Source organism: Perca fluviatilis, chromosome 18 (genome assembly GCF_010015445.1).
Source record: "Perca fluviatilis chromosome 18, GENO_Pfluv_1.0, whole genome shotgun sequence".
Taxonomy (NCBI): Eukaryota; Metazoa; Chordata; class Actinopteri; order Perciformes; family Percidae; genus Perca; species Perca fluviatilis.
Window position 1 is genome coordinate 131,411 of NC_053129.1, and position 23,212 is coordinate 154,622.

At 43.4% G+C, this 23,212-nt stretch overlaps 1 long non-coding RNA gene and 1 pseudogene across 1 annotated transcript; one reads left to right on the forward strand and one right to left on the reverse strand.

The window, feature by feature from the left end:
• Positions 1-1,704: 1,704 nt before the first annotated feature.
• Positions 1,705-3,120, forward strand: LOC120547156 (annotated as a pseudogene).
• A 292-nt stretch (positions 3,121-3,412) lies between these two features.
• Positions 3,413-4,176, reverse strand: LOC120546305. The gene is made up of 4 exons (XR_005636860.1): positions 4,018-4,176; positions 3,878-3,939; positions 3,637-3,801; positions 3,413-3,560 (listed from the first exon to the last, which is right to left on the reverse strand). It is a non-coding gene; the product is annotated as an uncharacterized LOC120546305 (long non-coding RNA).
• Between the last annotated feature and the right edge of the window lie 19,036 nt (positions 4,177-23,212).

A 23,212-nucleotide genomic window follows, 5' to 3' on the forward strand; every position in this document is an offset into this window, starting at 1 on the left:
CAGTTTTTATTTCGGGTCCACTTCCATCTCTAGGTCGCGGATCATGCCTTTTTAGCAGGCTACTGTTGTGGTTTCTGAGTTTATGCCTTGCATTCTGTTATGGTTTCTGTATTTTGCCTTGTGTTTTTTGCCATTTCTTTTGCTTCCGATTAGTTTTCTGTATGTTTCCTGTTTTTGTTGGTTATTCTGAATTGTGTATGTTTTGGTTAATTCCTGTGTTCTCTGTTCTCCCTTGTGTTGTCTAGTGTTGTGACAAGTTTCTGTGTTTAGTTGATTTCATGTTTCCCTGTTTATGTTCTGCTTCCTGTTTTATTTTGAAAGCCTATTTTCCGTCTTGTCATGTCTAGTTTTGCTTTCTGTGTTTTCCCGCCTATGTTGATTGCCCTGCCCCGCCCTGATGTGTTTCACCTGCTGTATCACCTGTCGCTCATTTGTTAATTACCTCATGTATTTAGCCTCTGTGTTCCCTTTGCGTCTTGTCAGATCGTCTTGTGTTGCTTCCCTGTGCCCTGTGCCGTTTCCTGCATGTGTCAGCGTATTTCTGCCTGTGTTTTGCCCTTCAGTTTGTTGTTTTGTACTGCTGTTTTTTGTTACAGTAAATCAACCATCTCCTGCCTGCCTCTCTCTGCGTTTGGGTCCACATTCCCTGCTTCCACATCACAGCTACTCTCTCTTAACATCTGGCTCCAGCTTACATGCAGCATTCACAAGTTAGGTTTCATTGACAATTTTAATCTGTTTTGAAAACGTGGCTCCCTGTTCAGCAGAGATGGGATCCATCCCAATACACGTGGAAACCAGGTGCTCCGTGAGAATTTGCACCACGCTGTGCACACTCAGAGCTATGATTGACGCTGCCCAGACACACTCTCCCAAAAGCTAAAGCTCACTCCCCTATAAATAACTCTGCTAACACACAGACCAGCTATGTCATTCCAGTTATAATCAATAATACCAGTAATCAGAGATACAGCGCTACACGCTCCTCTGTGCTTGCTCCTTTGGAACAACCACCCATTTGTAATCCCATAACCACGGTGTCTGTTCCCCGACTGAGATTGATTAAATTAAACATAAATAAAAGAGGTGCTATACTCAACAACCTAATTGGAATTAAAACAACCACTGCACTGATAGAACAGAATAGGAAAATGAATGAATGAATGAAAATGTGGACTATTAAACATTAGGTCTCTGTCTTCTAAAGCAATATTGGTAAACAAATTGATATCAGATAACCAAATTGATTTATTTTGTCTCACCGAAACACGGCTGGGCCATGATGAATATGCTAGTCTAAATAAAGCCACTCCTCCCAGTCATAATACTCAAATCCCACGACGCTCAGGCCGAGGAGGGGGAGTTGCAGCCATCTTCGACTCAAGCCTGTTAGTTAATGCTAAACCTAAACTAAATTATAACTCGTTCGAAAGCCTTGTCCTTAATCTTCAACACCCAATGTGGAAAACGGTAAAGCCAATTATATTTGTTGTTGTTTACCGCGCACCAGGGGCCCATTCTTCGTATATCGCTAACTCACTTAGCTGGATTTGATTGTTGACGATTTGGCATGATCTTGGATTGTTTAGTTCTTCGACGCTCATCCTGGACTTGCTGTCACAGCAACAGGTGCGCAATCTTAAACCTGCTCGCAAGCAGGCTTATTTCATGTCAACAGGATTAGATCCTGGCTATATAAACGGAGGTGATATGGGAAGTCTGTCGCAGCCATGTCTTGTCCGTTTTTACGTCAGGAACCTGTTGCTGAAGGTGCAAGAATAATTCAAAGAGCTTTTCGAATCAATCGCGTTTTGCGAGATCGACAGGATCCTTTAGCGCAGCGCGACAATCTATTGATTGAGAGATATCGGTTTTTCTCGGGAGGGTCTCATCTACATTATCAACTTGTTGGAGCCACACGTTAAAAGTTTGACTCGTCGGAGTCGGGCTTTAACAACTGCACAAACAGTTTGTATTGCTCTGCGATTCTTTGCGAGTGGCACTTTCCTTTACACCATTGGAGATGCCGAAAACTTGTGTAAAAGTGCTGTATGTCGTGCCATTCGCAAAGTTTATCTGGCACTCAAACAGTTTTTAGGGGGTTTTGTCGTATTTCCAAGCCACTTAAGACCACAGGCTGTGAAGCAAAAATTTTTTGCCATTGCAGGTACATAATTGTTAATGAAGATCATGCAACCATGATCATGCCAAAAAGTAGCCTGAGATTTACAGTATTTGTTCCTCAGGCTTCCCTAACGTGATTGGTGCCATAGACTGCACACACGTCCCCATCAAAGCCCCACCTGGCCCCAATGAAGGGGATTTTGTGAACAGAAAGGGATTTCACAGTGTAAATGTGCAGGTAAATTACTATTACAATTGTTAATATGCCAGATTAGAAATATATATATATATATTATATATATATATATATATATATATATATATATATATATATATATATATATAATCTGGCATATTAACAATTGTAATAGTAATTTATACATGGAATCACACACCATCTAAAATATTGGTAATCAGTCAACTGCATACTTTGATTACATTTTTATATATATATATATATCTATATATATATATATAATATATATATATATATATATATATATATATATATATATATATATATATATATATATATATCACATCACAAATGTGGAACCCAAATGGCCTGGTTCTGTGCATGACTCCAGGATTTTCAGAGAGTCACATTTATGCACATTATTTGAACGTGGTAAGGAAAAGATTATATTTCAAGCTCACTGTATTACATAATTTTATTCTGAGCCTAACAAAACTGCATTTTTCAGGTGCTTACGACAGGATCCTGCTTGGTGACAGGGGCTATGCCTGCAGGCAGTACTTCATGACGCCATTCCCTGACCCAAACCCTGGACCACAAACCAGTTTCAATACAGCTCTAACCAGGACAAGGGCACGCATTGAAATGACCTTTGGGCAACTAAAGGGAAGATTTCAGTGTCTGAAGGGTCTGAGGATTGCACCTGACAGGGCCTGTGACATTATTGTTGCATGTGCCATCCTCCACAATATTGCCACCATCAGAAAGGAGAGTACCCCTGTGTTGGAGGTGCAGCCTGATGATGACCTCCAGCCAGTGCACTTGGACCAACCTAGTGGCAGAGCTGCACGGGACAGAATTGTGGAACACCATTTTTGAGTTTTTTTTTTTTTTTTTATTAAACACACAAAACCTTAATTAAGTGAATAATAGAAGACAAGACAACATGCTTAGTTCATTGAGTTTTATTTCAATTATTGTTTGTCTTGATCAGCCAATGATGTCATCTTTTGCCTGCAATAAGATATATTGTTATCCAAGGTTAGCAATAGTACTCTTTGTGAAAAATAGTGTTTTAGCACTTACTCTGAAGTTCCTTTTGAAGCAATTCAATCTCTAGTGCCAGTTTTGTCTTCTTTAAGGCGTTGAGCTCCATTTCTCCCCTTAATTTTTGTTTTTTAAGGTCATAATACTCCATTTTCTGTTGGAGATGCCGTTTATATAGGGTACGGACATCACCCTGTGCCATTCAGAAAAAAGAAAAATTAACACAAGCCTCATGCAACAGAAATAAAAAGGAAAAGTAGACTGCTCACCTCTGGATCACTTCATGCTGTAGGCCTGTCTGTAGGCGTTTCCTCCTGCAACTCATATTGCAGTCAGACATAATATGCACACAACTAGAAATAAAATAAAGTTATTTATGCACTTACAAGTACGTCCTCCAAAGGACAGTCATCTGAGAGGGTTTCTTCACTGTCCTGTGCAAAATAAAAATGGGTATTACAAAGTGTTGCACTCTTTCCTTTTGATGTAAAGTTAAAAAAGTCCACTTACTGCACATATTTCAGCCACCACTTCCTTGGGAACAGGTAAAAGTGTTGGTGTATTATGTAAAACTACACAAAAGAGGAGAACACAATTTCATTACAATGAACTACACTAGGGGAAAGCAAGATGATTTAAAACTCATTTACCTGTAATTAAGGTGTTGCTGTTACTGGTCCCTGGCTGTAGGTCTAAGGAAGAGCTGCCCCCAGGGATGCCCTCCAAAATGGGTCGGTTTGCATTTAGCCCAAGGGCCAGCTCTTCTGCCGGGGTATAATGTGGGGGTGCAGGACCACCACCTGTTTTGATATGCTCCGCCTTTTTCTTGGTTGCTGTTATAAACAGACAAACATCAGACTAAACAGTAGAAGTCGAAAAGCTTACCAGTTTGAAGAATATTCTTGTACTTCACTTTTACTTGTTCCCATGTTCTAGTGGGTCCCGAGCTGGCTCTGACATTAAGCAATTATGAAATTATTAAAATACAAGAATATAAACTGTAATAAGTGATATAACCATAACATGGAACACTTACGCATTTAATTTGTCTGCTACTTATTGCCAGCCATCTCTCCTGGCTTTTGCAGACTTTGAGGTGTTCCCTGGCGTTTTAATTATTGTTTCGAACTCAGCATACCCCTCCAGTAATAGTTCTTGCTCTGCTGCGGTGAAAAACTGAGCGCGCTCTTTGGCCATGGTGAGCAGATAGCAGCGTTGCTGATCAAAGTTTCAGCTATCGATACATATCCCCTTTTAAACAAGCGCATGAACGCGCAATTATCTCACTAACTCAATCCAGCTATACTAATCATCAACGGCAGGTGTGTTTGAAGAACCTAATTAGCCAGATCATGATTAGCACGATGATATCATCTAGGATGTGTCATTTGATCTCGGATGTTTTAAGCAACGTACGAAGAATGGGCCCCAGGTCCGTATTCTGAATTTTTATCTGAATTCTCTGAGTTCTTATCATGTGTAGTCCTTCAATCAGACAAAGTACTTATTGTAGGTGACTTTAATATCTATGTGGACATTGACAGCAATAGCCTTAGTACTGCTTTCAATTCACTACTAGATTCAATTGGTTTCAGTCAGAGTGTGCATGAGGCCACGCACTGTTTTAACCACACCCTCGACCTTGTGCTAGAATATGGCATCAAAATTGAAGATTTAATAGTATTTTCGCAGAATCCTTTATTATCAGACCATTTAATAACTTTCGAATTCCTATTATCAGACCATAAGAAATTAAATAAAAGTTTCAACACTAGATGCCTATCTGACAGTGCTATAGCTAAATTTAAGGAAGGTATTCCAACAGCATTTAACTCAATGTCATGCCTTAATATAACAGAGGACCTTTATGTTAACTTTAGTCTCTGCCAAATTGATAATTTCGTAGACGCTGCTGCGGACAACTTTGGACTCTGTCGCTCCTGTCAAAAAAAAAATGATGAAGCAAAGGAAATTAGCACCTTGGTATAACTCCCAAACTCGCAAATTAAAACAAATCTCACGAAAACTTGAAGTAAATGGCGTTTCACCAAACTGGAAGAATCTTGTGTAGATTGGCAAGATAGTCTGAAAAATTATAGGAAGGCACTCAGAATTGCCAGATCAGACTATTACTCAACACTAATAGAAGAAAATAAGAACAACCCAAGGTTTCTTTTCAGCACTGTAGCCAGGCTGACAGATAGTCACAGCTCTACTGAGCCTTCTATTCCTGTGGCTCTGAGCAGTGATGACTTCATGACCTTCTTTAATGATAAAATTATAACAATTAGAGATAAAATTCATCACCTTTTGGGCGCAGGAGGGCTGGAGAGAACGATAAGACCTGATACATACTTAAGCTGCTTTTATCCTATAGACCTTCAACAATTAATGTTAAAGGTCTCTTCAGCTAAGCCAACTACCTGACTCTTAGACCCCATTCCAACGAGGCTACTTAAAGAAGCACTACCCGTGGTTAACACAATACTAGACACGATCTATATGTCTTTATTAACAGGTCATGTACCGCAGTCATTTAAAGTAGCTGTGATAAAACCTATTCTGAAAAAACCCACCCTCGATCCTGAAGTCTTAGCCAACTATAGACCTATATCCAGGCCCGCCGATAGGGGGGGAAAAACGGGTCTGTTGTCCCGGGCCCACAGTAGGGGGGGGGGCCCAGAACTGGGCCCTCATTAAATTATGGAAGAATTAAAAATCTTTTTTTTAAATAGGCCTATTTGTGGAAAAAAATATGTAGCATAATATTTGAATTACATAAAAGCGTTTTATTTGTTTTCTTCCTAATTGTCCTGGAAATGGTGGTCAAGAACCCCCCCACCCCCAACATAAAAATGGTTTGGCCTCTGATCAAAATTTGATATTGTCACTTGATTTGAAGTTCATTACGCTCAAAATGTCCGGTTAGCACAAGTCCGGAGCTCGGAAAAGGAAAGAAAAGAGAAGAAGAAAATAGAGGCCTTAGAGATTTTCTAAACAAATATTTAAAAAAGTGGTGGCGGTGAAGCTGGAACTGTCAACGTAGAGCAAGGTAAGAAACAAGCGCGCCAACGTTTCCGAGCCATGTAACGTAACGTAACAGGCCAGCTCTCATGTTAACGTCCATTAGCTTGTATAAAAGCCTGACACAACACGTTAACTTTGACAGAAACAGTTGAGTTTGGTAGCTCCGTCAGTAAGGATGAGACAGAGAGAGATCCAGCTGCAGTCAGGTGACAGAGAGAGTGATGCGGGAGGGGCCCGCTGCCCGCCCGGGAGGGACAGAGTCAGGCTACCGGTGAGAGAGAGAAGAGAGAGAGAGTGATGCGGGGGGGCTCGCTGCCCTGTCGGAGAGTCTGAGCAGGATGGATCAGAGACTGATTACACACTTAATTTCAGTGAGAGATGTGAGGAGAGGAAGAGCAAGGGAAAAGGAGAGATCTGGCCGCGAGGGGGGGGCCCATCTAAGATCTCGTCCCGGGCCCAGGCAAGACTGTCAGCTGGCCTGCCTATATCTAACCTTCCCTTTCTCTCCAAAATCCTTGAGAAGGTAGTCGCTAACAAATTGTGTGACTTTCTACATAGGAATAGTCAATTTGGAGACTTCCAGTCAGGATTTAGAATGGATCATAGCACAGAGACAGCACTGGTGAAAATTACTAACGACCTATTAACTGCAGTTGACAAGGGACTTGTCTCCATACTGGTTTTATTAGATCTTAGTGCTGCATTTGACACTATTGACCATACAATGCTGTTACAGAGACAGGAACACTTAGTTGGCATTAAAGGAATCGCACTAAGTTGGTTTAAATCCTATTTCTCTGAGCGATCCCAATTTGTTAACATTAACGATAAACCCTCCAAGTACGCTCAAGTTAGTACTTAGTACTTACTTTTTTCGATACCATATGTTTTAAAATCCATTTCAACATCAACAAAAATACATTAAACGCAAAGCTTTTATTTTCCACCTTAATTGTGAATCAAAACAGTTATCAAAATTAAAAAAAAGTTTTTGTCGTTCACCAGCATGGCCCGTCGTTTGACTCTAGAAATGAAGCTGCATCAGATTATCGTCAGCGGCGCACGCAATATCCCAGAACAAGAGCAAGACGGTCACGACGGCGACGACAACGAAGGAGAAGACAACGAGAAAGTTGTTGTTGTTGTTGAAGAAGAAGAAGAAGAGCACGAGCAGGACGAGGAGGAGAGCGAAAGGTTTGTTGGGAAATGGCGAAATAGAGTTGTCCTCGACGACGTATCATCCCCGTCGCCCTCAACGTCATCGCCGTGTCACAGCACAAGAACGAGACGAAGAACGAGACAAAGAACAAGACGAGGAACAAGACCATGGACGCGCCACTCCTCCACAGAGCCCGGGGCCCACACGTGTCCGCGACATACTCTCCACGTTCGACGTGTTGGTCACGCGGCGCATACTAGAGATCGTGGTGACCGCTACGAACCTCGAGGGCCTCAGGAGGTGCGACATCGACTGGAAAACGATGGACGTCACGGAGCAACGCGGCTACCTCGGGCTGCTGCTCTTCACCGGCGTGTACAGGTCCCGAAACAAGGCCCTGGAGAGCCTGTGGCACGAGAAGAGCGGCAGCGGCATTTTCTGCGCCACGATGCCGTTCAAGTGGTTCCATGCGTTCTTGCGACTGCTGTGATTCGACGACCGCGAGACGAGAGGCGCCAGACGAACCTCGGACAAACTGGCGGCCATAAGAGACGTGTGGGATGCCTGGGTGCGGCGGCTGCCTCGCCTCTACAACCTGGACCCCGACGTGACCGTGGACGAGCAGCTGGTTCCGTGTGTGTGTGTGTGTGTGTGTGTGTGTGTGTGTGTGTGTGTGTGTGTGTGTGTGTGTGTGTGTGTGTGTGTGTGTTCTCCTCCTTGCCCGTCACGTCCACCGAGATTGATGCTCCTTCCGCCAGTACATGCCCAGCAAGCCTGCCAGGTACGGACTCAAGTCGTGGGTGGCCTGTGACGCCGGCTCCAGATACGCATGGAACATGCAGATGTACACGGGCAAGTCAGTGGCCGGCGAGCCCGAGAGGAATCAGGGCGCCCGCGTGGTGCCCACATGACAGAGGGCCTGCGGGGTCCGCGCAACGTGACGTGCGACAACTTTTTCACCTCCTACGAGCTGGCCCGGCGGCTGCTCATCGAGAGGTGCCTCACAGTGGTGGGCATGATGCGCAAAAACAAACCCGAGCTGCCGCGTGCCTTGCTCGACACCAAGGGCCGCGCGGTCTTTTCGTCCAGGTTTGCCTTCACGCTCACCGTCACTCTGGTGTCCTACGTGGCCAAGAGGAACAGGAACGTGGTGCTGCTGAGCACGTTGCACACACACAGGGGACGCGCGGGTCCGCGCCACCAGGGGCGCCAAGCCCGACATCATCCTGCACTACAACAGCACCAGGGGCGGCGTGGACAACCTGGACAAGCTCGTCGGCGTGTACAGCTGCCGCAGGAAGACGGCGCGCTGGCCCCTCGCCGTGTTCCACAACATCCTCGACATGTTCACCTATAACGCCTTTGTGCTCTGGAGAGAGCTCAGGCCCAAGTGGCTGCGCGGCAAGCTCAACAGGCGCAGGGCCTTCCTCGAGCAGCAAAGTTCAACACAGTTTATTGCTGAATCAGACCAGGTAGTAGAATGAAGGTGGGAAAATCCTCTCAGGCGACAGAGCAGGTTGTGGACACAGGCAGGGAGACAAAGCATGCAGAACTGGTGACAGCAGGTGGAGAGAGGCGTCAGCAGGCATGGTTCTCCTTCAAACACAAAGAACAGCATTCAGGTTTACAGGCACAAACAGCAGGTAACAAAAGTACTGCGACAGAATAAAACTGGAGGTTCACCTACGTGACTAGACTTAACTATCCAGCGCCGAACAGAGAGCAGCCACAGCTTAGGAAGCTGTGCTGATGAGCCACGGAAAACAGGTGGTTGATTGGAGATTGCCTGCAGCTGCAAGTAATCAGGGAGTGGCCAGTCACACACACTGCACTGTGAGAGAGAGAGAGAGAGAGAGAGAGAGAGAGAGAGAGAGAGAGAGGCCCAGCTTGTCACTTCCCCACTAGTGGATTTGTGACAGTACCCCCCCTCCGACGGCCGCCACCCGGCTTGTCTGGGTGCAGGCGATGGAAATCCTTGACCAGGGATGCATCCAGCAGCCGGTTAACCGTGTAAGCGGGAGCATCGTCTATCTTCCGAGGGGGAGGAGGCAGCAGAGGGCAGATGGCAACAGGCTTGATGCGAGAGACGTGGAATGAAGGGTGTATCTTCAATGGAAACAAGGGAGGCAGGTAACCATAAACACACTGGAAAGGTGACATACCAGTAGGAGAGGTGGGCAGAGTGTTGTGGGCGTATTCAACCCACGGCAACTGGGCGGCCCAGGACAAGGGATTGGTGGCAACCATACAGCGAAGAGTAGACTCCATCTTTTGGTTGGCCCTTTCGGCCTGCCCGTTGGATGGTATCCCGAAGAAAGGCTGACGGTGGCCCCCAAAGCCCGACAGAAATCCCTCCAAACAGCCAACACAAACTGAGGGTCACGGTCCGACACAACATCCATAAGAAGCCCATGGAGACGGAAAACCTCCTTTACCAGTAGGTCAGCGGTTTCCCTGGCAGATGGTAATTTGGGCAGAGGTAACAGGTGAACGAATTTACTGAAACGGTCAACAACAGTAAGGATGACCGTCTTACCCTCAGAAGGTGGGAGTCCCGTCACAAAATCCAGTGCTAGGTGAGACCATGGACGGCAGGGAATGGACAGAGGGTGGAGCAAGCCAGAACTAGGCCGTTTAGGACTCTTGTTCTGGGTGCACACAGGACAAGCAGCGATGTAGGCCTTGGTATCGTCCTCCAAGGCAGGCCACCAGAATCTCCTGCGGAGAAAGGCGACAGTACGGGACACTCCCGGATGGCCCGTAAACTTTGATGTGTGAGCCCACTGCAAAACCTCAGGTTTGATAGATGCAGGAACAAAAAGACGATCCGGGGGACAGTTACCTGGATCTGGGTCGTTCTCCTGTGCTTTACAGATCCTGTCCTCAATGCTCCAAGTAAGAGATCCCACCACGCAGGTGCTGGGCACCACAGTGTCAGGTGCAGATGGTGACTCATGCTTACAGAAAACCCGGGAAAGGGCGTCGGGTTTGATGTTACGGGAGCCAGGTCTGTAGGTGATGGTAAAGAAGAAGTGACCAAAAAACAGAGCCCACCTAGCCTGCCGGGGATTTAGGAGTTGGCAGAACGAATGTACTCCAGGTTCTTATGATCTGTCCATACCATAAATGGCTGAGCTGCACCCTCCAACCAGTGGCGCCACTCCATCAGAGCCGTCTTGATGGCTAAGAGCTCCCGGTCCCCCACAGCATAGTTCCTTTCTGCAGGAGAGAGACGGTGAGAGAGATAGGCACAGGGATGCATCTTTCCATCTACCACTGACCGTTGAGAGAGAACAGCCCTGACTCCCACATCCGAAGCCTCCACCTCCACAACAAATTGTCTGCTCAGATGAAGTTGGACAAGGATCGGTGCCTCAGTGAAGCATCTCTTGAGTTCTAAGAATGCTCTCTCTGCTTCTGGGGACCACAAAAAAGCTCTAGGAGGTGGAAGTGAGGTTAGAGGTGCAGCGATTTGGCTATGAACCGTCTATAGAAGTTGGTGAAACCCAGAAACCTCTGCAACTGTTTCCGATTCTCAGGCCTGGGTAATTCCTGTACAGCCTTCTCCTTAACAGGATCCATCTTCAGCTCACACTGAGAGATGATGTATCCAAGAAAGGAGGTGGTAGAGGTGTGAAACTCACATTTTTCAGCCTTGACAAAAAGACTGTTCTCCGGCATTGTAGGACTTGGCGAACGTGTTGCACATGTTCAGCAGGGTTTCTGGAAAAAATCTGAATGTCATCCAGATAAACAAAAACAAAGCGATCTAGCAGGTCTCTCAGTATGTCATTGACAAGACTGTGGAAAACAGCAGGGGCGTTGGTTAAACCAAATGGCATTACTAAATATTTTGGAAATGGCCAAGTGGGGTGTTAAATGCTGTTTTCCACTCATCTCCCTCTCTTATGCGAACAAGGTGATAGGCGTTACGCAGGTCGAGTTTGGTGAAGATGGTGGATCCCTGGAGAGAGTCAAAGGCAGAGTTCGTTAGAGGCAGTGGATATTTATTCTTAACAGTAATATTGTTAAGGCCCCTGTAATCAATACACTGTCTAAATGTCCCATCTTTTTTTCCCACAAAGAAGAACCCAGCCCCCACAGGAGATGAGGAGGGGCGGATTATGCCAGCATCCAGTGAAGTCTTTATGTAAGCCTCCATGGCCTCACGTTCTGGTTTTGCTAGGTTATAGAGGCGACTACTGGGGTGAGAGACATCAGACAAGAGCTCAATGGTACAATCATAAGGACGGTGAGGTGGCAGGGAGAATGCTTGATCCTTACTAAAAACCACCTGGAGATCTAGGTATTCAGAGGGGACTTTGGATAGGTCAGGACCAGAGCAACTGACCAGTTGAGAAGAACTGGACCGGGGTTGAGCTGAACGGAGACAACTGGAATGGCAGGTAGTGCTCCAACCGACTATCTTTGCAGAAGGCCAGTCAATATTGGGATTGTGTTTGATTAACCAGGGATGCCCCAAAATCAGTGGAACAAGCTGGGTGTTGATTATGAGAAAGCTGATCTCCTCAATATGATTACCGGAGAGTTGAAGGCGGATAGGACAGGTTTGAGAGGTAACACAAGCTAGGTTTGGGGAGCGCAACAGTAGGGATACAAAGCTGCTTAACCACCTCAAGATCTAAAATACTCATCAGCACCAGAGTCAACAAGGGCTAACAGTTCATGGGACTGACCTTGGGTGGAGATTGTGTCATGTAGCTTGGTGCGAGGGCGAGTAGACAGGGGAATAGAAGTTGGACTCGCTAGAACACTCCTCCCATCTAAGGAGTCCTCCTTAGCAATGTGGTACCGTCCTTGCAGACTCTATTGTTTATAGCTGTATTCGCATTGTCCTGTTTCCAAAACACCACACACAATCACAAGTGTTCAATGTGAAATGCTCATTCGTTGGCACAAGTGTCTAATGTCAACTAAGCATTTATTATTGAGTCGAAAACACTCCTAAACCAGAGGGTGGTTAAAACTATAGTCTGCTAATACTAAATGCTTTGGATCGCATGACCATGTTTTTAGAAGACTAAGAATCCATTGCCACAAGATTGTCCAAAGTGAAATGTCCCCACTAAGTATTGCGTTAATAGACTCCTTCAACATTCTTGGAGGTAATCAGGAAAATCACAAAAAAGATTGTTGCACGGTCTACCAAAAGCTTAACTTTGCAAATCATAAGCTGCTGGAACCTTGGTTGCCATAGGTTCCCAAAAATTCCCACAATGTTTGGTCGATGGATCGAAAACCATCTTCTGCTAAATGCAATGCTTTGGAGCAGCGTGAAGTTTATATCCTGTCTAATGCTATAGCCACTTGACAAACTATCTGTTGCCACAAGTGTCTAAAGTGAAATGTCTCCACCTGCTAAAGGCTCCACCCTTAATGACATGACTTCACTCATTCTGACAATCACTTGAAGTGATTTGTTATGTACCAATCACAAACACTTTCACCTGCTCCATTGTTTTTGGACTGTTCATTTGCAATCAAAAAATGTATGTCCTATTGTTTTGGGAACAATTGTTGGCAGTGGGAAGTGTAATGGCTCTTTACAGTGAATATGCAAAAGGAGATGTTCACAAGTTCAGCCCAGGTAAATGCTCAGCCCATATTCACTTCACATTTATTATTGAGTCGAAAACACTCCTGAACCAGAGGGTGGTTAAAACTATAGTCTGCTAATACTAAATGCTTTGGATCGCATGATCATGTTTTTAGAAGACTAAGAATCCATTGCCACAAGATTGTCCAAAGTGAAATGTCCCCGCTAAGTATTGCTTTAGAAGACTCAAGAAAATCACAAAAAGATTGTTGCGCGGTCTACCAAAAGCTTAACTTTGCAACCCATAAGCTGTTGGAACCTTGGTTGACGTAGTTTCCCAAACATTCCCACAATGTTTGAACCACAGATTTTTCCAACCCTTGCATCTAAAAAGAAGAGCAGAGTGGCACAGCGGAAGCATGCTGGGCCCATAACCCAGAGGGAGGGGTAATGCTCTTTACAGTGAATATGCAAAAGGAGATGTTCACAAATTCAGCCCAGGTAAATGCTCAGCCCATATTGACAGACCTAAACTTACTCACTTGCTGCTGGTTACAATCTTCTAAAATAAATGATGCTAGAGAAATAAGACATAGAGTGAAGGGTGTTGATTTTCCAGCCGTTGTGTATGAAAAGGAGAGCAGAGTGGAGCAGCGGAAGCGTGCTGGGCCCATAACCCAGAGGTCGATGGATCGAAACCATCCTCTGCTAAATGGGATTCATTCATGGACGCCAGATGTAGAGACGGACGTGCCGACGTGTAAGGTGAGCGTATTGTGTCACTTCCGGTGTTCCCGTGTTGCAAACGCTAGTTTGCTGCTCCGGCAAAAACTTACTGAACTCTGCTTCACTGTTTAAATTAGCGGCTATTTGCCTGGATTGCATTTGAATTACAATTGTTTTACTCAAGCACTTATACTTAGCCTCACTTACAGTGACTGACTCGCTGAATTTACAATTGTTAAAACACTGTTAGCTACTGTTAGAATATCACTAAATGACGTGTTCTTAGATTTCTGAGGACGAAGGAGAGGCTAGGTTCGAATTGGAAGTCAAGCAAAAGGGTTTAATAAAAACAACATGAAAACGACAGTCAGGACACAATTAAACATAAAACATGAAAACACAAATGTTACACTGCAGCTGACAGCGGACTGCTCTCATGCTTCTCTTGTGGAGTCACAGAAGAACAGTCCTGAGATCGTCTCAGGAGCCCCCAATTTATCTGTCGTCCCGGGGGATAAGGACACACCTGAATTTAGGTTTACTCCAGGTCACAGACTAAGGTTGATTATCATGGAAGTGTGGATTATATTCAAGTTTACAGAGTTTGCATTTCCTTTGTTCTAATCACGTCTGGGGATGGCTCCCCTAAGGGAGACAAAAGTTACCTTTCCTGTGGGGACAATGAGTCTCCTACATTATGCTAAATAACAGCCATGACCTAATCAATTCTTTAGAAGCTACAGACGGTGTGAGCCAGAATAATGCTAATTAGTGTAGTTATTTGATTAGATCTAGCAAGTACATTGTTTAAACTTTTTAACTTCAACAATCCCTCATTTTTCACACCTTTGGTGTGAAAACACTATGAATGTTAAATGAAAACAATGTCATTACATAAACATAAAAATCGAACAAAAATGTATACATTAGAAAAGTTGTAAGAACTAAATCATAATTTATAAAAGAAATTCATGTCCTTCTCTGACCTCATTATCTGACTCCTCATCTTGTATCAAGAAGGTTATTTTCTCTTAACAAAATATGTTTAGTTGGTTTTACTCACAGTGATTAGTGACTAGCATTCCATTTGAAACAAAAACAGATACACTCAATTAAATCAGAAGATATTAAAGCTGTTGACCAGGTAAAAACAATCTTAAAAATCTTAGAAATCAAAGAAAAAACGGATAAAACCAAATTCTACATTCCACACTGCACTTCAAATACTGCACAAGTTATAACTGGTGGTCTCAAATCTGTAATGCAATCAGGTGGGTATTAGGTTTGATCTTTGTGATCCTAATCACAAAAGAGCTAAAAACTAATACACACATACTTCAATATATATTGTCAGTTCAGATGGAGCGAGCACAGAAAAACATTCTTCATCATTGTCCATTCTGTAGTGAAAGATGCACATGGGGAAAAAAGTCTGAAATCAAGATTTTGAAAGTTCCTTGTTGTCCAATCTGAAAATTGGGAGAAAATCTCGGATCACTGGTTCATTCTCATGCAGCCAGCACCAGGTGGCAACGTCACCAAAAACCTTAGCAGGCTATGGCGCACTCTTGACGTCACATTTGTGCGCCTAGCTTGGCTGCAGCTGCTGTAAAGAATTTTCTTATCCTTTCTGTCCGAAGAATTGGCCCTTTAACATTTGACTGGAAGGTGACAGATCAGAGGGGAGCCCACGGTCTCCTTGTGGATTTACCGCTGGCCCAATTCTCATCACTCCCCTTGTTGGCGTTGGTGTCCTTTGCACGCCCTCTCAGAGACCTTTAGAGCAGCCACAGTTTCTCTCTCCCTCCTTTTCAGAAACATGAAGATGGACCGGCTGTGTGTGCTGCCTGCTCCAGCACCTGTAGGAAAAAGCCATCCTTAGCTTTTTGGTGTGTCAGCAGGCCCAGGGTCAGGGAGTGGGATCCAGTCTCCTTGCTCTGTCAGGAAACCACCGCAGGAAGTCAGCAGAAGTCAGCATTGCTGGTTCTCTCCGTTGGCGTCTGAACCCGGGCTCCCCTTGACACTCTGCTGGACTGTTGTTGAAGTGCGAACATGGATCCTTGTTATGCGTCTCTCCCACTCCACTGCAGCTGCGGTGTCCTGCAGCACCTTGCATGAATCTGACCTGGATTCCTTGATCTCCTCGAACAGATGACATCATCAGGCTGAATGACTTCATCAGCAGGAATCTGGAGGTTGCTTTCACCTGTAAATAAAATGGCTGTGATATGCCAACACACTGCCTTGCGAAAAGTCATATTATTGATAGTTTGTCCTTGATTTGTCCATTAAATTTCTCATAGAGGAGAAATTTCCTTTGTCATCTGTGTTTTCCAAAGTCCTTAAGACAATGGGCAAAAAGCTTCAGTCCATAACACAATAAATGATCCCAAAAAGTCATGAGTCCATTGTAAACATACAGTACAGATCATCAATTACAAAAACACAAAAAACAAAAAATAAAAACTTCACAATTTTCTTTCTCAATGGGGGAAATGGGCTGCTTGATTCATCTTTTACTATTACTTCAGACAATTTTGACAAACTTGATCAGCAAGTTGCTATTTTTGAGCAAATCAATTTCTATATAAGTCATGTGTCATTCTTTGTGCCCCATTCAACACTGAGAAGAAGAAGATATGTGTAGTATTCTATGTGGCCTGCACAGAAAACTATCCAAATCCTCAACTCTCCCCCCATTTTTTATTTTTAACAAAATATTTATAACTAGGGAATATAAAAAATAAAAAATAAATAAAATCAACAAACCATAATGAAATATCTATGGAAAAACTACTACCTTGACTCTGAAATTATTTTTTCCCTTTTCAGAGAACTCCCTGGAATGCTCTGACTTGCAATGGGCTTCATCAATCACTCCGACACAGTCCTACTCAAAAGCAACAAGCCAAAAAGTAAAAGAAAAGAAAGAGATAACAGAAGGATCAAAGTAAAATGTATTAAAAATGTAGTAGAAGAAAAACAAACTCAAAATCCAGTAACCTACTTAGAATATAATGATTAATCCCTTATTTCAATTACAAAATATTCTGGCATGGGGAACATATCTAATAGTTCAGACAATGATTCAATCCTTCACTCAGGAAATCTGCATCTATTGCATTGAATGAGGTGTGAAAACCCCCCTGTGTCTCCTACACAGTCCTTCATTAACACAGGAGACAATACTCTAAGAGTTTGCTTGTTGGAAGAATAACTGAAACTTAGTCAAGGAACAGAAAAATGGATTTAAAGTTAAACAAGACTAAAACTAAGGTATTCCCAAGATTGTCCCTATAAGACAACACTAATCATGAACAAAAAAAATTTTAATCAAATTAAACCAATCATTTCCAATATTCAACATTTTAGCAGGCATCTTTGCCCCCTTGCAACAGAGGGACTGAATGTTCAAAGCCGACACATATTCATACATTTTCTGCTCATTCATGCATTCATTGAGGAACTCCATTCAAACTTTAAAACATTCCACATTTTTCATACAGGGTCGGCGCCCAACTCTTCAAAAGACATTCATACCGATTAATCCATTTCCACTTTTTCCAGCCATTCTCACTGCTTGAGCTCGCACGCTTTTTCACAAAATTCTAACCAGTCATCCAGTCAGTTTTTCAATCATACAGCATTTACACCGCAATCTCTTCAGAAATTTCATTTCTCTAGTTTACCGTATTTTCCATAGTCTGACCCTTAGCTTTTTAACAGTAGACGCTCTGTTGTAATGATTTACCAACCAGATGGAGTCGCTGTTCGTTATACCACTCAGGAAATGGGATTTCCAATGCAAAACTCAACACAAATGAACATACACAACCAAACTGCGTCTGTAACCTCAACACGTCCACAAACCCCACCGCTGAGCTGCACGCTCTCAATTTAAACAAAACAATCTTATTTACAATTTTTCACAAAACACACACAGCGCGCGCGAGTCGCTGCCGCAGACTCAAATCCCAACACCACAATTCTATTTCTAAAAATATTTACAGTAGGCCTCTGTACAATTTCCTAAGTGTTTTCACACAATTCGACTATACCTATTTAATTGATTTTCCTATTTCCATGCTATGGTCACGAGAAAAAACTGGGGGGTCCTCCACTGACGCCTTTCTTCCGCCGCCGCGAAAGTAGCTTCTCCAGGGCCTACGTCCCCACAGCTGTTTAAGCTGGCTTTGAAAAAGTCTTAATCTTTCCTCAGTGCCTTACAGAGACTTACTCTGTTGCCGCCCTCGCGGTCTTTTATTTAAAAATTTTCAGAGTCTAACTCGGGCCGGCTGTTTACGGACTTGTACTTATTCTTTTCAAAGTCTAATACTCCGGCCGACTTCACGGGCATTTTAATATTTTTTTCAGGGGCTCCACCCCGGCCGACTGTACGGACCTCTATAGACTATGCACACGGTACCAACACTTTCAAAGGCTTCACCTTCGGCCGACTTCTACGGGCTTATTGTGTGTGCATTAGCCTAATAATACCATGGATTTCACAGGCCATTTAAGCTTCCCATCACCACATAAATCACACACAAATACAATTACTTTTGACTTAGCGCTTTCAACGTATGGGCATTAGGCTACTTTTATCAATTACGTTTACAGATTTTAATAGACTTACGAGTTTATGCTGCTGATCTCTCCCACCTAAATCTTTCTAAATTAACTATTGCAGATTTTCGATAAAAACAGGTTCTGGCTCACCTTTCAATTCCGGGCCCTGTGTGAGAGATCAGCAGACATTAGCTCCTTCTATCAGTTTGCCTTTTTCCTTTTGTCCTCCAAAAAATCCACGTCGAGGGTCACCAATTGTCAGAATATCACTAAATGACGTGTTCTTAGATTTCTGAGGACGAAGGAGAGGCTAGGTTCGAATTGGAAGTCAAGCAAAAGGGTTTAATAAAAACAACATGAAAACGACAGTCAGGACACAATTAAACATAAAACATGAAAACACAAATGTTACACTGCAGCTGACAGCGGACTGCTCTCATGCTTCTCTTGTGGAGTCACAGAAGAACAGTCCTGAGATCGTCTCAGGAGCCCCCATTTATCCTGTCCCTCGGGATAAGGACACACCTGAATTTAGGTTTACTCCAGGTCACAGACTAAGGTTGATTATCATGGAAGTGTGGATTATATTCAAGTTTACAGAGTTTGCATTTCCTTTGTTCTAATCACGTCTGGGGATGGCTCCCCTAAGGGAGACAAAAGTTACCTTTCCTGTGGGGACAATGAGTCTCCTACATTATGCTAAATAACAGCCATGACCTAATCAATTCTTTAGAAGCTACAGACGGTGTGAGCCAGAACAATGCTAATTAGTGTAGTTATTTGATTAGATCTAGCAAGTACATTGTGTTTAAACTTTTTAACTTCAACACTACTTTAGCTTAGCCATTAGCAATGGCTAATTCCTCTCCCTCTCCTGCTCTTTCTTGCTCTGTGTGTCAAATGTTTAGCTATTCCTCTGCCTCCTTTAGTGAAAACGATACATGTAATAAATGTAGTATATTCGCTGTTTTGGAGGCAAGGCTTAGTGAATTTGAGTCACGGCTCCGCACCATGGAATCAGAATCGTATGCTTCCGTAGCTAGCCAGCACCATGTAGTTAATGCGGGCCAACATACTGTAGCTTCTGTAGCTTCTGCTAGCTGTCCCCCGGCAGACCCCGAAGCAGCCGGGCGAGTGGCGTTGACGTCCGAAGCGTTAGCGTTAGATCTAGACCAGGGAGTGCACATGATGACGGTCGCTCTAAAACGGGCGTTCGCCTCTCTAACAGTTTCTCCCTACTCAGCGATACACCCGCTGAGAAGCCAGTTCTGGTTATTGGGAGCTCTATACTGCGATATGTGAAGCCAGCGGCCCGGCGGCTACAGTAGGCCTACCTACGGTCATATGTGTCCCCGGGGCTGGAGCGGGCGATATAGAAACCCATCTAAAGCTGCTGGCAAAAAAGAACCGTAAATACAGTAAGATCATACTACGTAGGTGGTAATGGTCGTAAACCGGAGATCACTGAAATGAATGTTGAGTCACTTTGTGCATACGCAAAGACAATGTCGGACTCAGTAGTTTTTCTCTGGACCCCTGCCAAACCCTGACCAATGATGAAATGTAAGCACGTAGCGTCATCCTTCCACCGCTGGTTTGTCGGGTGGTGCCCAGCTAATGATGTGGGCTATGTGAATAACTGGAGGGCGTTCTGGGGAAAGCCTGGTTTGATTGAGAGAGACGGCATTCATCCCACCTGGGACGGTGCCGCTCTCATATCAAAAAATCTGAACGAATTTATCAGACATAAACCATGACAACCCAAGTTTGATATTAGTAATCAGAGGTGCAGTGCTACGCGCCCCTCTGTTCTTCCGTTGGAGCAGTCGCCCACTCATAGTCTAATAAGCACGGTGTCTGTCCCCCGGCTCAGATCGGTTAAATCAAAGGTAAACAAAAGATGCGCTATACTTAACAACCTAATTGGAATTAAAACGACTGCAACAGAACAAAATAGGAAAATTAGATGTGGACTATTAAATATTAGATCTCTGTCTTCTAAAGCAGTATTGGTAAACGAGTTGATATCAGATAATAAAATTGATTTACTTACTGAAACCTGGCTGGGCCATGAAGACTATGTTAGTCTAAATGAAGCCACTCCTCCCAGCCATATTAATACTCAAATTCCTAGAGGCTCAGGCCGAGGAGGGGGAGTTGCAGCCATCTTTGATGCAAGCCTGTTAATTACTCCTAAACCTAAATTACATTATAACTCATTTGAAAGTCTTGTTCTTAATCTTCAACATCCAAAATGGAAAACATTACAGCCATATTATATTTCGTTATTTACAGGGCTCCAGGTCCGTATTCTGAATTTTTATCTGAATTCTCAGAGTTTTTATCATGTTTAGTCTTTAAATCAGACCAAGTACTTCTTGTAGGTGATTTTAATATCCATGTGGACGTTGACAATGACAGCCTTAGTACTGCTTTCAACTCATTACTGGATTCAATCGGTTTCAGTCAGAGTGTGCACAAGGCAACGCACTGTTTTAACCACACCCTCGACCTTGTGCTGGCATATGGTATTGAAATTGAGGATTTAATAATATTTTCGCAGAATTCGGTATTCTCAGATCATTCTTTAATTACTTTCGAATTCTTACTACCTGATTATATTAGATAAAAGCTCCTACACCAGATGCTTATCTGACAGTGCTATAGCTAAATTTAAAGAAGATATTCCAACAGCATTCGACTCTATGTCATGCCTTAACATAACAGAGGACCTGTATGTTAACCTCAGTCCCTCTCAAATTGATGCATTTGTAGACGGTGTTACGACATGCCTACGGACGACCTTAGACTCCGTCGCTCCCCTGAAAAAGAAGATGATGAAACAAAGGAAACTAGCACCTTGGTATAACTCCCAAACTCGCAAATTAAAACAAATCTCGCGAAACCTCGAATGTAAGTGGCGTTCCACCAAGGTGGAAGAATCTCGTTTGGATTGGCAAGAAAGTGATAAAATTGATAAAATTACAACAATTAGAGATAAAATTCATCACCTTTTACACTCAACTTCTAACGGTTCACCTTTAAACGCAGAGTCGTTAGAAATAAAGACTAGTCTCGACATATACTTAGACTGCTTTTATCCTATAGACCTTCAACAATTAATGTTAAAGATATCCTCAGCTAAGCCATCTACCTGTCTCTTGGACCCCATCCCAACGAGACTACTCAAAGAAGCATTACCTGTGGTTAACACCTCATTACTAGATATGATCAATATGTCTCTATTAACAGGTTATGTACCACAGTCATTTAAAGTAGCTGTGATAAAACCTCTTCTGAAAAAACCCACCCTGGATCCTGAGGTCTTAGCAAACTATAGACCTATATCTAACCTTCCCTTTCTATCCAAGATCCTTGAGAAGGTGGTTGCTAATCAGTTATGTGATTTTCTACATAGCAATAGTTTATTTGATGACTTTCGATCAGGATTTAGAAAGAATCATAGCACAGAGACGGCACTGGTGAAAATTACTAACGACCTTTTAACTGCTGCAGACAAAGGTCTTGTCTCCATTCTTGTTTTACTAGATCTTAGTGCTGCATTTGACACTATTGACCATTCAATCCTGTTACAGAGATTGGAACACTTGGTTGGCATTAAAGGAATTGCTCAGAGTTGGTTTAGGTCCTATTTCTCTGATCGATCTCAATTTGTGAATGTTAATGATAAATCCTCCAAGTACGCTAAAGTTAGCCATGGGGTTCCTCAAAGCTCAGTGCTTGGACCAATTCTATTCTCCTTATATATGCTTCCTCTAGGCAATATTATTAGAAAACACTCAATTAACTTTCACTGTTATGCGGATGACACCCAATTATACTTGTCAATCAAACCAGACGAAACCAGTCAGCTAGCTAAATTTCAAGCGTGCATTAAGGATATAAAATCCTGGATGACCTATAATTTTCTGATGTTAAACCCTAACAAAACTGAAGTTATTGTGCTGGGCCCTAAACACCTCCGAACTTCATTATCTAGAGATATAGCTACTCTGGATGGTGTTGCCCTGGCCTCCAGCACCACTGTTAGAAATTTAGGAGTTATCTTTGATCAGGATATATCCTTTAATGCCAATCTAAAACAAACCTCAAGAACAGCCTTTTTTCATCTTCGTAACATTGCCAAAATTAGGAATATCCTGTCTCAAAACGACGCTGAAAAACTAGTCCATGCATTTGTTACTTCCAGGCTGGACTATTGTAATTCCCTACTGTCAGGTTGCTCAAATAAGTCTCTTAAGACTCTCCAGCTGATCCAGAATGCTGCAGCGCGTGTTCTCACAAGAACTAAGAAAAGAGATCATATTTCTCCTGTATTAGCTTCTCTGCATTGGCTTCCTGTTCAATCCAGGATTGAGTTTAAAGTCCTTCTCTTGACCTACAAAGCTCTAAATGGTCTAGCACCATCATATCTAGAAGAGCTCCTAATACCCTATTGTCCCACTAGAGCACTGCGCTCCCAGAATGCAGAGTTACTGGTGGTACCTAGAGTCTCTAAAAGTAGAATGGGAGCGAGAGCCTTCAGTTATCAGGCTCCTCTCCTATGGAACCAGCTCCCGATCTGGGTTCGGGGGGCAGAAACTGTCACCTCATTCAAGAATGAACTTAAAACTCTCCTATTTGATAAAGCTTATAGTTAGGGAGTGAGGAGTTGCAGTGTTCACCTAACTGGCCCAACTGCTTCTCTTCATAATTGTTAGATTAATAATACATAACAAAGTAGAGGGAAGCAGGCCAGCCAAGCCAGATCCGGCAGGGGGAGAGTTCTAAGCCCGAAAAAGCTACC